Source organism: Apodemus sylvaticus, chromosome X (assembly GCF_947179515.1).
Source record: "Apodemus sylvaticus chromosome X, mApoSyl1.1, whole genome shotgun sequence".
NCBI classification, from domain to species: Eukaryota; Metazoa; Chordata; class Mammalia; order Rodentia; family Muridae; genus Apodemus; species Apodemus sylvaticus.
The window spans coordinates 129,180,380-129,197,902 of record NC_067495.1 but is presented as its reverse complement, the minus strand read 5'-3'; positions in this window follow the sequence as shown (position 1 = coordinate 129,197,902).

The window sequence follows — 17,523 nt, the reverse complement described above, 5'->3', positions numbered from 1 at the left end:
AACCTATCACATTGCCCCCTCTGCTCACCCCCCAATTTCCTGACTTGCATTCCCCTATTATGGGGGATTGAGCCTTCACAGCACCCATGGTCTCTCCTCTCATCGATGTTTGAAATGGTCATCTTCTGCTACATATATAGCTGGAGCCATGGGTCCCTCCATGTGTACTCTCTGATTGGTGGTTTAGTCCGTGAGAGCTCTGGGGATACTGGTTGGTACATATTATTGTTCTGCCTGCAGGGCTGCAACCTCTTCAGCTCCTTGGGTCCTTTTTCTAGCTGCTCCATTGGGGACCCTATGCTCAGTCCATTGGTTGTCTGTGAGCCATGAGTATTTTGATTCACTTTCCAAAGAGGATGAAAGTATGCACATTTTGGTCTTCCTTCCTCTTGAGCTTCATGTGGTCTGTGAGTTGTATCTTGGGTGTTCCAAGCTTTTGGGTTAATATCCACTTATCAGCAAGTGCATACCATATGTATTCTTTTGTGATTGGGTTACATCACTCAGGATATTTTCTAGCTCCATCCATTTGACTAAGAGTTTCATGAATTCATTGTTCTTAACAGCTGAGTAGTACTCCATTGTGTAAATGTACCACATTTTCTGCATCCATTCTTCTCTTGATGGACATCTGGGCTCTTTCTAGCTTCTGGCTCTTATAAATAAGGCTGCTATGAACATAGTAGAGCATGTGTCCTTATTACATGTTGGAGCATCTTCTGGGTATTTTCCCAGGAATGGTATAGCTGGGTACTCAGGTAGTGCCATGTCCAATTTTCTGAGGAACTGCCAAACTGATTTCCAAAGAGGTTTTACCAGTTTGCAATCCCACCAGCAATGGAGGAGTGTTCGTCTTTCTCCATATCCTCTCTAGCATTTGCTGTCCCCTGGCCATTGTGACTGGTGTGAGGTGGAATCTCAGAGTTGTTTTGATTTGCATTTCCCTGATGATTAAGGATGTTGAATATTTCTTTAGGTGTTTCTCAGCCATCTGATATTCCTCAGTTGTCAATTCTCTGTTTAGCTCTGTTCCCCATTTTTAATAGAGTTATTTGGTTCTCTGAAGTCTAAATTCTTGAGTTCTTTGTATATATTGGATATTAGCCCTTTATTGGATGTAGGATTGGTAAAGATCTTTTCCTGTTCATTTAGTTGCTGTTTTGACCTATTGATAGTGTCCTTTGCCTAACAGAAGCTATGCAATTTTATGTGGTCCCATGTGTCAATTCTTGTTCTTAGTACATAAGCTATTGGTGTTTTATTTAGGAAAATTTCCCCTGTACCCATGTGCCCCTGGTTCTTTCCCACTTTCTCTTCTATTAGATTCAGTATACCATGTTTTATGTGGAGGTCCTTTATCCACTTGGACTTCAGATTTGTATAGGGAGATAAGAATGGATCATCCTTCTACATGTTAACTGCCAGTTGATCTAACACCATTTGTGGAAAAGGCTGTCTTTTTTCCACTGGGTGGTTTTAGCTCCTTTGTCAAAGATCAAGTGACCATAGGTGTGTGGATTCATTTCTGGGTTTGGAATTCTATTCCGTTGATCTTCCTGCCTGTCACTGTACCAATACCATAGTTTTTATTACTATTACTCTGTAGTAGAGCTTGATGTAAGGGATGGTGATTCCACCAGAAGTTCTTTTATTGTTGAGAATAGTTTTCACTATCCTGGGTTTTTTCTGTAATTCAAGATAAATTTGGAAATTTCTCTTTCTAACTCTAAAAAGAATTGAGTTGGAATTTTGATGGGGATTGCATTGAATCTGTAGATTGCTTTAGGAAAGATAGACATTTTTACTATATTAATCTTGCCAATCCATGAGCATGGGAGATCTTTCCATCTTCTTATTTCTTCTTCAATTTCTTTCTTCAGAGACATAAAGATCTTGTAATACAGATCATTCACTTGCTTGGTTAGAGTCACATCAAGGTATTTTTTTTTATTATTCGTGACTATTGTGAAGGGTGTCGTTTCCCTAATTTCTTTCTCAGCATCTTTATCCTTTGAGTATAGGAAGGCTACTGATTTGTTTGAGTTAATTTTATATCTAGCCACTTTGCTGAAGTTGTTTAAAAGGTTTAGGAGTTCTCTGGTGGAATTTTGGGGGTCATATAAATATATTATCATATCATCTGCAAATAGTGATACTTTGACTTCAACCTTTCCAATTTGAACCCCTTTGACCTCCTTTTCTTGTCTAATTGCTTTGGCTATGATTTCGAGTCCTATATTGAGCAGGTAAGGAGAGAGTGGACAGCCTTGTCTAGTCTGTGATTTCAATGGGATTGCTTCAAGTTTCTCTCCATTTAGTTTAATGTTGGCTACTTGTTGGCTATTGCTTTTACTATGTTTAGATATGGGCCTTGAATTCCTGATCTTTCCAAGACTTTCATCAAGAAGAGGTGTTGGATTTTGTCAAATGCTTTCTCAGCATCTAATGAAATGGTCATGCCATTATTTTCTTTGAGTTTGTTTATATAGTGGATTACATTGATGGATATCCATATATTGAACCATCCCAGTATCCCTGGGAAGAAGCCTACTTGATCATGGTAGATGATCATTTTGATGTGTTCTTGGATTCGGTTGGCAAGAATTTTATTGAGTAAATTTGCATTAATATTCATAAGGGAAATTGGCCTAAAGTTCTCTTTCTTTGTTGGATCTTTGCCTGGATTATGTATCAGAGTAATTGTGGCTTCATAAAACAATTTGAGTAGTATTTCTTCTGTTTCTATTTTGTGAAACAATTTCAAGAGTATTGGTATTAAGTCTTCTTTGAAGATCTTGTAGAACTCTGCACTGAACCCACCTGGACCTGGGCTGTTTTTGGGTTGGGAGACTATTAATGAATGCTTCTATTTCTTGAGGGGTTATGGGATTGTTTAGATAATTTATCTGACCCAGATTTAACTTTGGTACATGGTATCTGTCTAGAAAATTGTCCATTTCATCTAGATTTTCCACTTTTGTTGAGCATAGTCTTTTGTAGTAGGATCTGATGATTTTTTGGATTTCCTCAGTATCTGTTGTTATGTTTCCCTTCTCATTTCTGATTTTGCTGATTTGGATACTGTCTCTGTGCCCTCTGGTTAATTTGGCTAAGGGTTTATCTATCTTGGTTTTTTTTTTTTTTTTTCAAAGAACCAGCTCCTGGTTTGGTTGATTCCTTGTATAGTTCTTTTTGTTTCTACTTGTTTAATTTCAGCCCTGAGTTTGATTATTCCCTGCCTGTCTAATCCTCTTGGGTGTATTTGATTCTTTTTGTTCTAATGCCTTCAGCTGTGCTGTCAAGCTGTTAATGTATGTTCTTTCCAGTTTCTTTTTGGAGGCACTCAGAGCTATGAGTTTTCCTCTTAGCACTGCTTTCATTGTGTTCCATAAATTTGTGTATGCTGTATCTTCATTTTCATTAAATTCCAAAAAGTGTTTAATTTCTTTAATTCTTCCATGACCAAGTTATCATTGAGTAGAGTATTGTTCAGTTTCCATGTGTATGTGGGCTTTCTGTTGTTTTTGTTGTTATTGAAGACCAGCCTTAGTCCATGGTGATCGGATAGGGTGCATGGAATTATTTCAACATTCTTATACCTTCTGAGGTCTGTTTTATTACCAACAATATAGTCAATTTTGGAAAAGGTACCATGAGTTGCTGAGAAGAAGGTCTATTCTTTTGTTTTAGGATAAAATGTTCTATTGATATCTGTTGAATCCATTTAGTTCATAACTTCTCTTAGTTTCACTGTTTCTCTGTTTAGTTTATGTTTCCCTGATCTGTCCATTGATGAGAGTTGGGTATTGAAGTCTCCCAGTAGTATTGTGTGGGGTACAATGTGTACTGTTGAGCTTTATTAGTTTCTTTTATGAATGTTGGTGCCCTTGCATTTGGAGAATATATGTTCAGAATTGAGAGTTCATCTTGGTAGATTTTTTTCCTTTGATGAGTATGAAGTGTCCTTCCTTGTCTTTTTTGATTACTTTAGGTTGAAATTTGATTTTATTTGATATTAGGATGGCTCACTGCCTTGTTTTGTGGGATCATTTGCTTTGAAATTTTTTTTCCAGCCTTTTACTCTGACGTAGTGTCTGTCTTTGTGCCTGAGGTGGGTTTCCTGTATGCAGCAAAATGTTGGGTCCTGTTTATATATTCAGTCTGTTAGTCTATGTCTTTTATTGGAGAATTGAGCCCATTGATATGAAGAGACATTAAGCAGAAGTGATTGCTGCTTCCTGTTATTTTGTTATCAGAGGTGGAGTTATCTTTGTGTGGCTCTCTTTTTGGTTTGTTAAAAGAAGATTAATTTCTTGCTTTTTCTATTGTGTAGTTTCCCTCCTTTTGTTGGTGTTTTCTATTCATTATCCTTTGAAGGGCTAGATTTGTGGAAAGATATTGTGTAAATTTGTTTTTCTCATGGAAAAGCTTGGTTTCTCCAGCTATGGTAATTGAGAGATTTGCTAGGTATAGCAGGCTGGGTTGGCATTTGTGTTCCCTTAGGATCTGTATGACATTTGCTCAGGATCTTCTGACTTTCATAGTCTCTGGTGAGAAGCCTGGTGTAATTCTGATAGGTCTACATTTATAAATTACTTACCCTTTGTCCCTTACTGCTTTTAATATTCTTTATTTCTTTAGTGCATTTGGTGCTTTAATTATTATGTGAGGAGGAATTTCTTTTCTGGTCAAATCTATTTGGAGTTCTGTAGGCTACTTTTATGTTCATGGGTATCTCTTTCTTTAGGGTAGGGAAGTTTTCTTCTACAGTTGTGTTGAAGACATTTACTGGCCCTTTAAGTTGGAAATCTTCACTCTCTTCTATATCTATAAGTCTTAGGTTTGGTCTTCTCATTTTGTCCTGGATTTCCTGGATGTTTTGGGTCAGGAATGTTTTGCATTTTTTTTTTAACTCTTGTGTCAATTTTTTCTATGGTATCTTCTGTATCTTAGATTCTCTCTTGTATCTCTTGTATTTGTTGTTGATGCTTGCATCCATGACTCCTGACTTCTTTCCTAGGGTTTCTATGTCCAGAGTTGTTTCCCTTTGTGATTTCTTTATTGTTTCTACCTCTATTTTTAGACCCTGGATGGTATTGCTCATTTCCTTCACCTGTTTTGTTGTGTTTTCTTGTAGTTCTTTTAGGGCTTCTCCCTGTTTACTTGTGTTATCCTGTATTTCTTTAAGAGATTTATTTATGTCCTTCTTGAAGTCCTCTATCAGCATCATGAGCTGTGATTTTAAATCTAAATCTTGCTTTTCTCATGTGTTGGGGTTTCCAGGACTTGCTGTTGTGGGAGAATTGGGTTCAGCTAGTGCCATGTTGCTTTGATTTCTATTGGTAATGTTCCTATGTTTTCCTTTTGCCATCTAGTTATCTCTGGTGTTAGTTGGTCCTGTTGACACTGGCTGGTGCTTGTCCATCCTGTGGACATGCAAGCCTGTATAAGTACCACAGGGTGACCGGCTCTCCCCTGGCACAGAGTCCTATGGCACTGCCCGGATCCTGGTTGCAGGTGGGGCCCTGACAGACCCTGTCCCAGCTGATCTGGCACTCTGGTGTTCCCTGTGCTCCTGGATATACCTGCAAGGTCAATCGCTGGAGAGAAGATGGTGGCCTCACTTCTAAAGTCAGGGATCCCTGCAGAGCATTTCTCCCTTGGCAAGATTAGTACATAAATGACTGTGGTGCTGCCCAGATCCTGGGTGCAGGTGAGGCCCTGGCAGACCCTGTGCCAGATGTTGTGACACTTGGGTGTTCCTGTGCTCTTGGCTATACCCACCCACTCAGTCACCAAAAAGAAGAATATTCACATCATTCTTGTGGAATATTAAACAACACCCATGGTCAGTCACTAAATCTTTGGAGCAGTCTCATTTCTTTTCTAAAAATTGTATTCATTTATTTTTTAATACTCCATAATTTATTCCCCCATCAATTTTCAGATTGTTTCACATCCCATACCTCCTCCCCATGCCCTGTCTCCACATGTATGTTCCCAACCTGACCTCTAAATTCCCTGTGGCCTACAGTCTCTTGAGGGTTAGGTGCATCTTCTCTGAATGAACACAGACCTTGTAGTCCTCTACTGTATGTGTGTTGGGGGCCTCATATCAGATGGTGTATGCTGCCTGTTTGGTGGTCCAGTGTTTGAGAGATCTCAGAGGTTCAGATTAATTGAGATTGCTGGTCTGCCTACAGGGTCACCTTTCTCCTCAAATTCTTTCAGCCTTCCCTAATTCAACAACAGGAGAGAGCTGTTTCTGTCCATTGGTTGGGTGCAAATATCTGCATCTGATATTTTCAGCTGTTCCTTGGGTCTTCCAGAGTGAGGTCATGCCAGGTCCCTTATTGTGAGCACTCCATAGACTCAGTAATAGTGCCAGGCCTTGTGGGATTTCACCTTGAGCTGGATCCCACTTTGGGTCTGTCACAGGACTTTCTTTTCCTCATGCCCCTCTCTATTTCCATCCCTGTAATTCTTTTTTCTTTTCTTTTCTTTTTGAGCCAGATGAAATCCTTTATTGTATGTTCTCCAAATACCCCATATCTAGAAAATGAGTCCCTTACTCATCAAAAATTATTTTCTGAATTTGTAAGTTCATAAGTTTGTACTATTAGCAATTCTAAATAGTTATTAAAAAGTTGATTTATTTGATAAGTGATTGACATTGTGAAGGGGTCATGAAGTTCCCTTGTGTTAATTAGTTTTTCTTTTCTTTTTTGTGTAATCTTGATATATTTCTTTATTTCTTTATATATATATATGTATGTATATATATATATATATATTTGCTATATTCTTTGTTTACGATCCAAAAGCTTTCCCCTTTCCCAGTACCCCTCCCCATATGTCCCATAAGTCCTCTTTTCTCCATCCATTCTTCTTTTTTTTTATTCGATATATTTTTTATTTACATTTCAAATGATTTCCCCTTTTCTAGCCCCCCCCTCCCCGAAAGTCCCATAAGCCCCCTTCTCTCCCCCTGTCCTCCCACCCACCCCTTCCCAATTCCCCATTCTAGTTTTGCCAAATACTGCTTCACTGAGTCTTTCCAGAACAAGGGGCCACTCCTCCTTTCTTCTTGTACCTCATTTGATGTGTGGATTATGTTTTGGGTATTCCAATTTTCTAGGTTAATATCCACTTATTAGTGAGTGCATACCATGATTCACCTTTTGAGTCTGGGTTACCTCACTTAGTATGATGTTCCCTAGCTCCATCCATTTGCCTAAGAATTTCATTAATTCATTGTTTCTAATGGCTGAATAGTACTCCATTGTGTAGATATACCACATTTTTTGCATCTACTCTTCTGTAGAGGGATACCTGGGTTCTTTCCAGTATCTGGCAATTATAAATAGGGCTGCTATGAACATAGTAGAGCATGTATCCTTATTACATGGTGGGGAATCCTCTGGGTATATGCCCAGGAGTGGTATAGCAGGATCTTCTGGAAGTGAGATGCCCAGTTTTCAGAGGAACCACCAGACTGATTTCCAGAGTGGTTGTACCAATTTGCAACCCCACCAGCAGTGGAAGAGTGTTCCTCTTTCTCCACATCCTCACCAACACCTGCTGTCTCCTGAATTTTTAATCTTAGCCATTCTGACTGGTATAAGGTGAAATCTCAGGGTTGTTTTGATTTGCATTTCCCTAATGACTAATGAAGTTGAGCATTTTTTTTAAGATGCTTCTCCGCCATTCGAAGTTCTTCAGGTAAGAATTCCTTGTTTAACTCTGTACCTCATTTTTTAATAGGGTTGTTTGGTTTTCTGGAGTCTAACTTCTTGAGTTCTTTATATATATTGGATATTAGCCCTCTATCTGATGTAGGGTTGGTGAAGATCTTTTCCCAATTTGTTGGTTGCCGATTTGTCCTCTTGATGGTGTCCTTTGCTTTACAGAAACTTTGTAATTTTATGAGGTCCCATTTGTCAATTCTTGCTCTTAGAGCATACGCTATTGGTGTTCTGTTCAGAAACTTTCTCCCTGTACTGATGTCATCAAGGGTCTTCCCATGTTTCTTTTCTATTAGCTTCAGAGTGTCTGGCTTTATGTGGAGGTCCTCGATCCATTTGGATTTGAGCTTAGTACAAGGAGACAAGGATGGATCAATTCGCATTCTTCTGCATGCTGACCTCCAGTTGAACCAGAACCATTTGTTGAAAAGGCTATCTTTTTTCCATTGGATGTTTTCAGTCTCTTTGTCGGCGATCAAGTGGCCATAGGTGTGTGGGTTCATTTCTGGATCTTCAATCCTGTTCCATTGATCCTCCTGCCTGTCATTGTACCAATACCATGCAGTTTTTAACACTATTGCTCTGTAGTATTGCTTGAGGTCAGGGATACTTATTTCCCCAGAATTTCTTTTGTTGCTGAGAATAGTTTTAGCTATCCTGAGTTTTTTGTTATTCCAGATGAATTTAATAATTGCTCTTTCTAACTCTGTGAAGAATTGAGTTGAGATTTTGATGGGTATTGCATTGAATCTGTATATTGCTTTTGGCAAAATGGCCATTTTAACTATATTGATTCTACCGATCCATGAGCATGGGAGGTTTTCCCATTTTTTGAGGTCTTCTTCCATTTCCTTCTTCAGAGTCCTGAAGTTCTTGTCATACAGATCTTTCACATATTTGGTAAGAGTCACCCCAAGATACTTTATACAGTTTGTGGCTATTGTGAAGAGTGTCATTTTCCTAATTTCTTTCTCAGCCTGCTTATCCTTTGAGTAAAGGAAGGCTACTGATTTGCTTGAGTTGATTTTATAACCTGCCACTTTGCTGAAGCTGCTTATCAGCTGTAGGAGTTCTCTAGTGGAGTTTTTTTGGGTCACTTAGGTAGACTCTCATGTCATCTGCAAATAATGATAGTTTGACTTCTTCCTTTCCAATTTGTATCCCTTTGACCTCCTTATGTTGTCGAATTGCCCGAGCTAGTACCTCAAGTACAATATTGAAAAGATAAGGAGAAAGGAGGCAGCCCTGTCTAGTCCTTGATTTTAGTGGGATTGCGTCAAGTTTCTCTCCATTTAGTTTGATGCTGGCTACCGGTTTGCTGTATATTGCTTTTACTATGTTTAGGTATGGGCCTTGAATTCCTGTTCTTTCCAAGACTTTAAGCATGAAAGGATGCTGAATTTTGTCAAATGCTTTTTTCAGCATCCAATGAAATGACCATGTGGTTTTTTTCTTTGAGTTTGTTTATGTAGTGGATTTCATTGATGGATTTCCATATATTGAACCAATCCTGCATTCCTGGGATAAAGCCTACCTGATCATGGTGGATGATCGTTTTGATGTTTTCTTGGGTTCGGTTGGCAAGAATTTTATTGAGTATTTTTGCATCGATGTTCATAAGGGAAATTGGCCTGAAGTTCTCTTTCTTTGTTGGATCTTTGTGTGGTTTTGGTATCAGCGTAATTGTGGCTTCATAGAAGGAATTGGGTAGTGTTCCTTCTGTTTCTATTTTGTGAAATAGTTTGAAGAGTATTGGTGTTAAGTCTTATTTTAAGGTCTGATAGAATTCTGCACTGAAACCATCTGTTCCCATGCTTTTTTTGGTTGGAAGATTTTCTATGACTCCTTCTATTTCATTAGGCGTTATGGGACTGATCTATTTGGTCCTGATTTAATTTTGGTATTTGGTATCTGTCAAGGAAATTGTCCATTTCCTCCAGATTCTCCAGTTGTGTTGAGTATAGGCTCTTGTAGTATCATCTGATGATTTTTTGGATTTCCTCAGTTTCCGTTGTTATATCTCCCTTTTCATTTCTAAGTTTGTTAATCTGGATACTGTCTCTGTGCCCTTTGGTTAGTCTGGCTAAGGGTTTATCTATCTTGTTGATTTTCTCAAAGAACCAGCTCCTGGATTCCTTGATTCTTTGTACGGTTTTCTTTGTTTCCAATTGATTGATTTCAGCCCTGAGTTTGATGATTTCCTGTCTTCTACTCCTCCTGGGTGAATTGGCTTCTTTTTGTTCCAGGACTTTCAGGTGTGTGGTTAAGCTGCTAGTGTATGCTCTCTCCATTTTCTTTTTGGAGGCACTCAGGGCTATGAGTTTTCCTCTTAGCACTGCTTTCATTGTGTCCCAAAGATTTGGGTATGTTGTGCCTTCATTTTCATTAAATTCTAAAAAGTCTCTGATTTCTTTCCTTATTTCTTTTTTGGCCAAGGTGTCATTGAGTAGAGTATTGTTCAGCCTCCATGTGTATGTGGGCTTTCTGTTGTTTTTGTTGCTATTGAAAACCACTCTTACTCCATAGTGATCTGATAAGAGGCATGGGATTAGTTTGATCTTCTTATATTTGTTGAGGTCTGTCTTGTGACCAATTATATGGTCGATTTTGGAGAAAGAACCATAAGGTGCTGAGAAAAAGGTATATTCTTTTGCTTTAGGGTGAAATGTTCTATAAATATCAGTCAAATCCAATTGGTCCAAAGCTTCAATTAGTTTTACTGTGTCCCTGTTTAGTTTCTGTTTTCCCGATCGGTCCATTGAGGAGAGTGGAGTGTTGAAGTCCCCCACAATTATTGTGTTAGGTGCATTGTGTGCTTTGAGCTTTAGTAAAGTTTCTTTTACGAATGAGGGTGCCCTTGCATTTGGCGCATAGGTGTTCAGAATTGAAAGTTCTTCTTGGTGGATTTTTCCTTTGACCAGCAAGAAGTGTCCTTCTGTGTCTCTTTTGATGACTTTAGATTGAAAGTCAATTTTATCTGATATTAGAATGGCTACTCCTGCTTGTTTCCTGTGACCATTGACTTGTAGGATTGTCTTCCAGCCTTTTACTCTAAGTTATTTTTTATCTTTGACACTGAGGTGTGTCTCCTGTATGCAGCAAATTGTAGGATCCTGTTTCTTTATCCAGTCTGTTAGTCTATGTCTTTTTATTGAGGAATTGAGACCATTGATGTTAAGAGATATTAAGGAATAGTGATTATTACTTCCTGTAATTTTTGATGTTCTTTTTATATTTGAGTGGTTATCTTCTTTTGGGTTTGATGAAGGAAGGTAACTATCTTGCTTTTTCCAGGGTGTAGTTTCCCTCCTTGTATTGGAGTTTTCCTCCTATTATTCTTTGCAGAGCTGGGTTTGTGGAAAGATATTGTGTAAATTTGGTTTTGTCATGGAATATCTTGGTATCTCCATCTATGGTGAATGAGAGTTTTGCTGAGTATAGTAGTCTTGGCTGACATTTGTGTTCTCTTAGAGTCTGCATGAAATCTTCCCAGGATCTTCTAGCTTTCATGGTCTCTGGTGAGAAGTCTGGTGTGATTCTGATAGTTCTTCCTTTATATATTACTTGGCCTTTTTCTCTTACTGCCTTTAATATTCTTTCTTTGTTTAGTGCATTCGGGGTTTTGATTATTATGTGACGGGAGGTATTTCTGCTCAGGTCCAGTCTGTTTGGAGTTCTGTAGGCTTCTTGTATATTCATAGGCATCTCTCTCTAAGTTAGGAAAGTTTACTTCCATAATTTTGTTGAAGATATTTGCTGGCCCTTTCTGTTGTAAATCTTCACTCTCATCTATACCTATAATCCTTAGGTTTGGTCTTCTCATTGTATCCTGGATTTCCTGGATGTTCTGGGATACAAGCTTTTTGCATTTTGCATTTTCTTTGACTGTTGAGTCAATGGATTCTATGGTATCTTCGGCATCTGAGATTCTTTCTTCCATCTCTTGTATTCTGTTGTTTATATTTGCATCTATGGCCCCTGATTTCTTCTCAAGGTTTTCTATCTCCAAAGTTGTCTCCCTTTGTGATTTCTTAGTTGTTTCTACTTCTGTTTTTAGATCCAGTCCGGTTTTGCTCAGTTCCATCATTTGTTTGTTTGTGTTTTCCTGTAATTCTTTAAGAGATTTTTGTGTTTCCTCTTTCATGACTTCTGCCTGTTGACTCAAGTTCTCCTGCATTTCTTTAAGTTTTTTTTTTTTTTGCCTTTCTTCTTTATTGACTTCTATCTCTTTGGCCTTATTCTCCTGCCTTTCTTTAAGAGATTTTTGTGTTTCTATTATATGGGTTTCTAGCTTATTCATGTATTTCTTTAAGAGATTCATTCATGTCCTTTTTGTGTTCTTCTAGCAGCATCATGAACAGTGATTTTAAATCCAAATTTTGTTTCTCTGGTGTGTTGGCATAACCAGGACTTGCTGATGTTGGAGAGTTTGGTTCAGATGCTGCCATATTGCCTAGATTTCTATTAGTAGCATTCCTGCGTTTCCCCTTTGCCATCTTATTCTCTGGAGCTAGTTGGTCTTGTCTCTGGCTGGTGTTTCAGCCTCCTGAGAGGCTCTAGGGCTATTTCTGCAACACTGGATGGCAGGGTTTCCCCTGTTGCAGATTGCTGATGTGCTGTCCTCCTCTTGGGTGCTTTTGCAGCCCTCGTGTGTTTTGCTGCAGATTGTGACTGTGAACCAGAAGGTGTCCATTTGCTCCTTCAGGGAGTGCTGAGGGGTGTATGCTGCGGGGACCTTTTCTGCATGGTGATCACTCTACTGGCCAGCGGAACTCCCAACCGGGTTGGTGCACACAAGGCTAGCCTTGCTGCTCAGGCCCTGAGTCTTGGCAAAAGCCTGGCAGGCCAATGTCTGAGCAAAGTTCCCCTCAGCTGTGAGTGTTAATTGGGTCTGTCAGGTGGCTAGGATGTCAGCGTGCGCATGCTCCCTGAGAGTGCTTGGAGAGTCTGCTGCGCTAACAAGCTCCTGGCCGGGTGGGCACACAGATGGCCCACGAGCAGCCCAGGGCCTGGGGGCAGTCCAGTGCCTGACCATCTGAGACCCCTGCTATGTCCGCCTCGGGCTATGCCCGTTAGCAGGTTTGGTTTTGCCTGCTAGGACTCTCTGGCTTCCTGTAAGCAAAATTGCTGGGGCGTGAGCTCCAGCCCGGGCAAACAACCTCCTGGCCAGGTTTGCACACCGGTGGCCCCCGACCAGCCCAGTGCCTGGGTACAGGCCAATGCCCGCTGGGCTTAGACCCCCGCGATGTTTGTCTTGGGTTGTATTTGTGTACCTCAGTCTGTCTGATTTCTCTGGTGTCCAAGAACCAATATGGAGGCCTTGTAACTGACTGTCGGGAGGCAGAGTTCTGATGTGGCTTCTGTCTCTTTATTTCTTTTTTTACTAGATATATTCTTTATTTACATTTCAAATGAATTCCCCTTTTATGGTTACCCCCTCCCCAAAAGTCCCATAAGCCCTCTCCCCTCCCCCTGTTCCCCAATCAACCCCCTCTGACTTCCCTGTCCTGGTAATCCCCTACACTGCTGCATTGAGCCTTTCTAGGACCAGGGGCTTCTCCTTCCTTCTTCTTGGGAATCATTTGATATGTGAATTGTGTCTTGGGGATTACAAGCTTCTGGGCTAATATCCACTTATCAGTGAGTGCATACCATGTGTGTGCTTTTGTGATTGGGTTACCTACCTTAGGATGATATTTTCCAATTCCAACCATTTGCCTAAGAATTTCATGAATTCATTGTTTTTAATAGCTGAGTAGCATTCCATTGTGTAAATATACCACAATTTCTATATCAGTTCCTCCATTGAGGGACATCTAGGTTCTTTCCAGCTTCTGGCTATTATAAATAGGGTTGCTATGAATATAGTAGAGCATGTGCCCTTATTACATGCTGGGAAATCCTCTGCTAGGGCAATTAGACAACAAAAGGAGGTCAAAGGGATACGAATTGGAAAGGAAGAAGTCAAATTATCACAATTTGCAGATAATATGATAGCATACTTAAGTGAACCAAAAACTCTACCAGAGAACTCCTATAGCTGATAAACAACTTCAGCAAAGTGGCTGGTTATAAAATAAACTCAAACAGATCAGTAGCCTTCCTATACTCAAAGAATAAAGAGGCAGCCAGGTGGTGGTGGCACACGCCTTTAATCCCAGCGCTTGGGAGGCAGATGCAGGCAGATTTCTGAGTTCGAGGCCAGCCTGGTCTACAAGTGAGTTTCAGGACGGTCAGGGCTACACAGAGAAACCCTGTCTCGAGAAAAAAAAAAAAAAGGATAAAGAGGCTGAGAAAGAAATTAGGGAAATGACACCCTTCACAATAGCCACAAACAATATAAAGTATCTTGGTGTGACTCTAACCAAACAAGTGAAAGATCTATATGACAAGAACTTCAAGTTTCTGAAGAAAGAAATAGAAGAAGACCGCAGAAGATGGAAAAATCTTCCATGCTCATGGATTGGCAGAATTAATATAGTAAAAATGGCCATCTTGCCAAAAGCAATATGCAGATTCAATGCAATCTCCATCAAAATCCCACCTCAATTCTTCATAGAGTTAGAAAGAGCAACTCTCAAATTCATCTGGAATAACCAAAAAAAAAAAAAAAAAAAACAAAACAAAAAAAACAAAAAAAAAACAAAACAAAAAAAAACAGGATAGCTAAAACTACTCTCAGCAGTAAAAGAACTTCTGGGGAATTGGTATCCCAGACCTCAAGCAGTACTACAGAGCAATAGTGATAAAAACTGCAAGGTATTGCTACAGTGACAGGCAGGTAGATCAATGGAATAGAATTAAAGACTCAGAAATGAACCCACACACCTATGGTCACTTGATTTTTAACGAAGGAGCTAAAATCATCCAGTGGAAAAAAGATAGCCTTTTCAGCAAATGGTGCTGGTTTAATTGGAGGTCAGCATGCAGAAGAATGCAAATTGAACCATTCTTATCTCCTTGTACTAAGCTCAACTCCAAATGGATCAAGGACCTCCACATAAAACCAGACACATGGAAACTAATGGAAAAGTAACTGGGGAAGACCCTTGAGGACATGGGCACAGGGGGAAATTTCCTGAACAGAACACCAATAGCTTATGCTCTAAGATCAAAAATTGACAAATAGGACCTCATAAAATTACAAAGTTTCTGTAAGGCAAAGGACACTGTCAATCAGACAAAATGACAACCAACAAATTGGGAAAAGATCACCAACCCTACATCCAACAGAGGGCTAATATCCAATATATACAAAGAACTCTGGAAGTTAGACCCCAGAGAACCAAATAACCGTATTAAAAAATGGTATACAGAGCTAAACAAAGAATTTTCCCCTGAGGAATATCAAATGGCTGAGAAGCACCTCAAGAAATGTTCAACATCCTTAATCATCAGGGAAATGCAAATCAAAACAACCCTGAGGTTTCACCTCACAGCAGTCAGAATGGCTAAGATCAAAATCTCAGGAGACAGCAGGTGCTGGTGAAGATGTGGAGAAAGAAGGACTCTCCTCCCCTGCTGGTGGGATTGCAAGTTGGTACAACCACTCTGGAAATCATTCTGGTGGTTCCTCAGAAAACTGGGCATAACACTTATGGAGGACCCTGCTATACCTATAATTCTTTTAGACAGGAACACTTATGAGTCAGAGATGTGACTGTCGAATTCCCACTCCCTCTTTTGGTGCCCTGTCTTCCTGCTGGAGGTGGGCTCTATAAGTTCCCTCTCCCTACTCTCAGGCATTTCATCAAATATACCTCCCTTTGTGTCCTAAGAATCTCTCACATCGCAAGTGTCTGGTGCATTCTGAAGGGTTCCCCCAACGTTCTATCTCCAGAGGTTGCCTGTTTCCACTTTTTCTGCTGACCGTCAGGGCTTCAGTCCTTTTCCCTCACTCAATATCAGATCAGGTTCATTCTCTTCCTGACTCCTCTCCCCAATCAACTTTTCCTTCCTCCCTCCCTACTTGTGATTACTTTCTTCTCCTTTGCAAGTGGGACTGAGGCATCCTCACTTGGGCCCTTCAGCTTGTTGAAGTTTTTTGAGTTCTGTGGACTATATCTTGGGTATTCTGTAATTTTTGGCTAATATCCACTTATTAGTGAGTACATACTATGCATGTCCTTTTGGTTCTGAGTTACCTTGCTCAGGACGACATTTTCTAGTTCCATCCATTTGCCTAAAAATCTCAGGAGGTCCTTGTTCTAGTAGTATTCCATTGTGTAAATGAACCACATTTTCTGTATACATTCTTCTGTTGTGGGACATCTAGCCATTCAGTTCTGTTTAGGAAATTTTCCCCTGTGCCAATAAGTTCAAGACTCTTTCCCACTTTCTCTTCTATTAGATTCAGTATATCTGGTTTTATGTTGATGTCCTTGATCCACTTGGACTTGAGCTTTGGGCAAGATGACAACTATGGGCCTATTGTCATTTTTCTACAGGCAGACAGACAGTTAGACCAGCACCATTTATTGTAGATGTTTTCTTTTTTCAATTGTATATTTTTGGCTTCTTTGTCAAAGATCAAGTGTCCATAAGTGTGTGGTTTTATTTCTGGCTCTACACATTGATCAACATATCTGTCTCTGTACCAGTACTATGCAGTTTTTATCACTATTGCTCTGTAGTAAAGCTTGAGGTCAGGGATGGTGATTACCCCAGTCGTTCTTTTATTATTAAGAATTGTTACTATGTGAATCTCTAGAGTTAGTGTTGGATTTGAAACTTCATCTGAGCATTTGCTCCTAACTCTTTCTAGTGTATTACTTGCTCTCCTGAGCTACTGTTTCCCTGTCTATATGATGAAATATTATCCACCACAAAGAAGTAGATGAAATGACACAGAAAATAATTAACATGGTACATGGTACATACTGAGAACACATTATTAACAGATTGAACAACTAGTCAGAATCAGCGAAGTCAAAATATCTTTTAAAGGTATAATATAATATCTCCATGAATATTGACTCTTGTTATTCAAATATTTTCCTCCAAGAGTTAATGTCAGAAACAAAATTTCATTTCAGCTACATCCAAAGTGAGGATAGATTTCTTCTAAGCTAATGGGATGTGTTTCTGTTTCATCAGGATGTTAATACAAACCAATTATTCCTGAGTTGATAGTAGTGTATGTCTTCTCCACTAACAAGAACTTGATAGTGTCTTATTTTCAATTGTCACTGCTACTATTCAAGGACTGAGGGTTTCCATTAATCCTCTTCATTTCTGCATACCAGGCTGGAATTCATTCAAGTGAACTTTGTTCTTAGTGAAATGATTAATTGAGGTATTGTTATTCTATCCTTCCAAATGTAAATAAATTTATTAGTAGATGGCTTAATGGGATCTTTATTATTAAATAGAAAGATATATCGGTTTCAGATGTAAATAATATCTATAACATTTGATTACTCTTCATTATTTTTATAAGGTAGTAGTAGTTTACCAATCAAATTCTTTCTTTTCTTAGACAATGGTGTGGAAAACTCTAAAACAAATGAGGCAGTTCTATAATATGAACCTGAGAAGTTAAACTTATAAATTTATCTATGTTACCCTAACTAAAATGTTATTTGTACCTAACAGTACCCTTCTTGAAAGACATAATTTCCTATTATTTGTGGAGCTGAAAACTAAAGATTATCCTTCAATAACCTTAGGGCAGCCTAAAGTGATGATGCAAAAATATATGAACCCAAACCCATGGAGATTACTTCTAGAAATGCCTCCCCGGGCTCCCAGTAACACCATATACACATTTTAACTCATT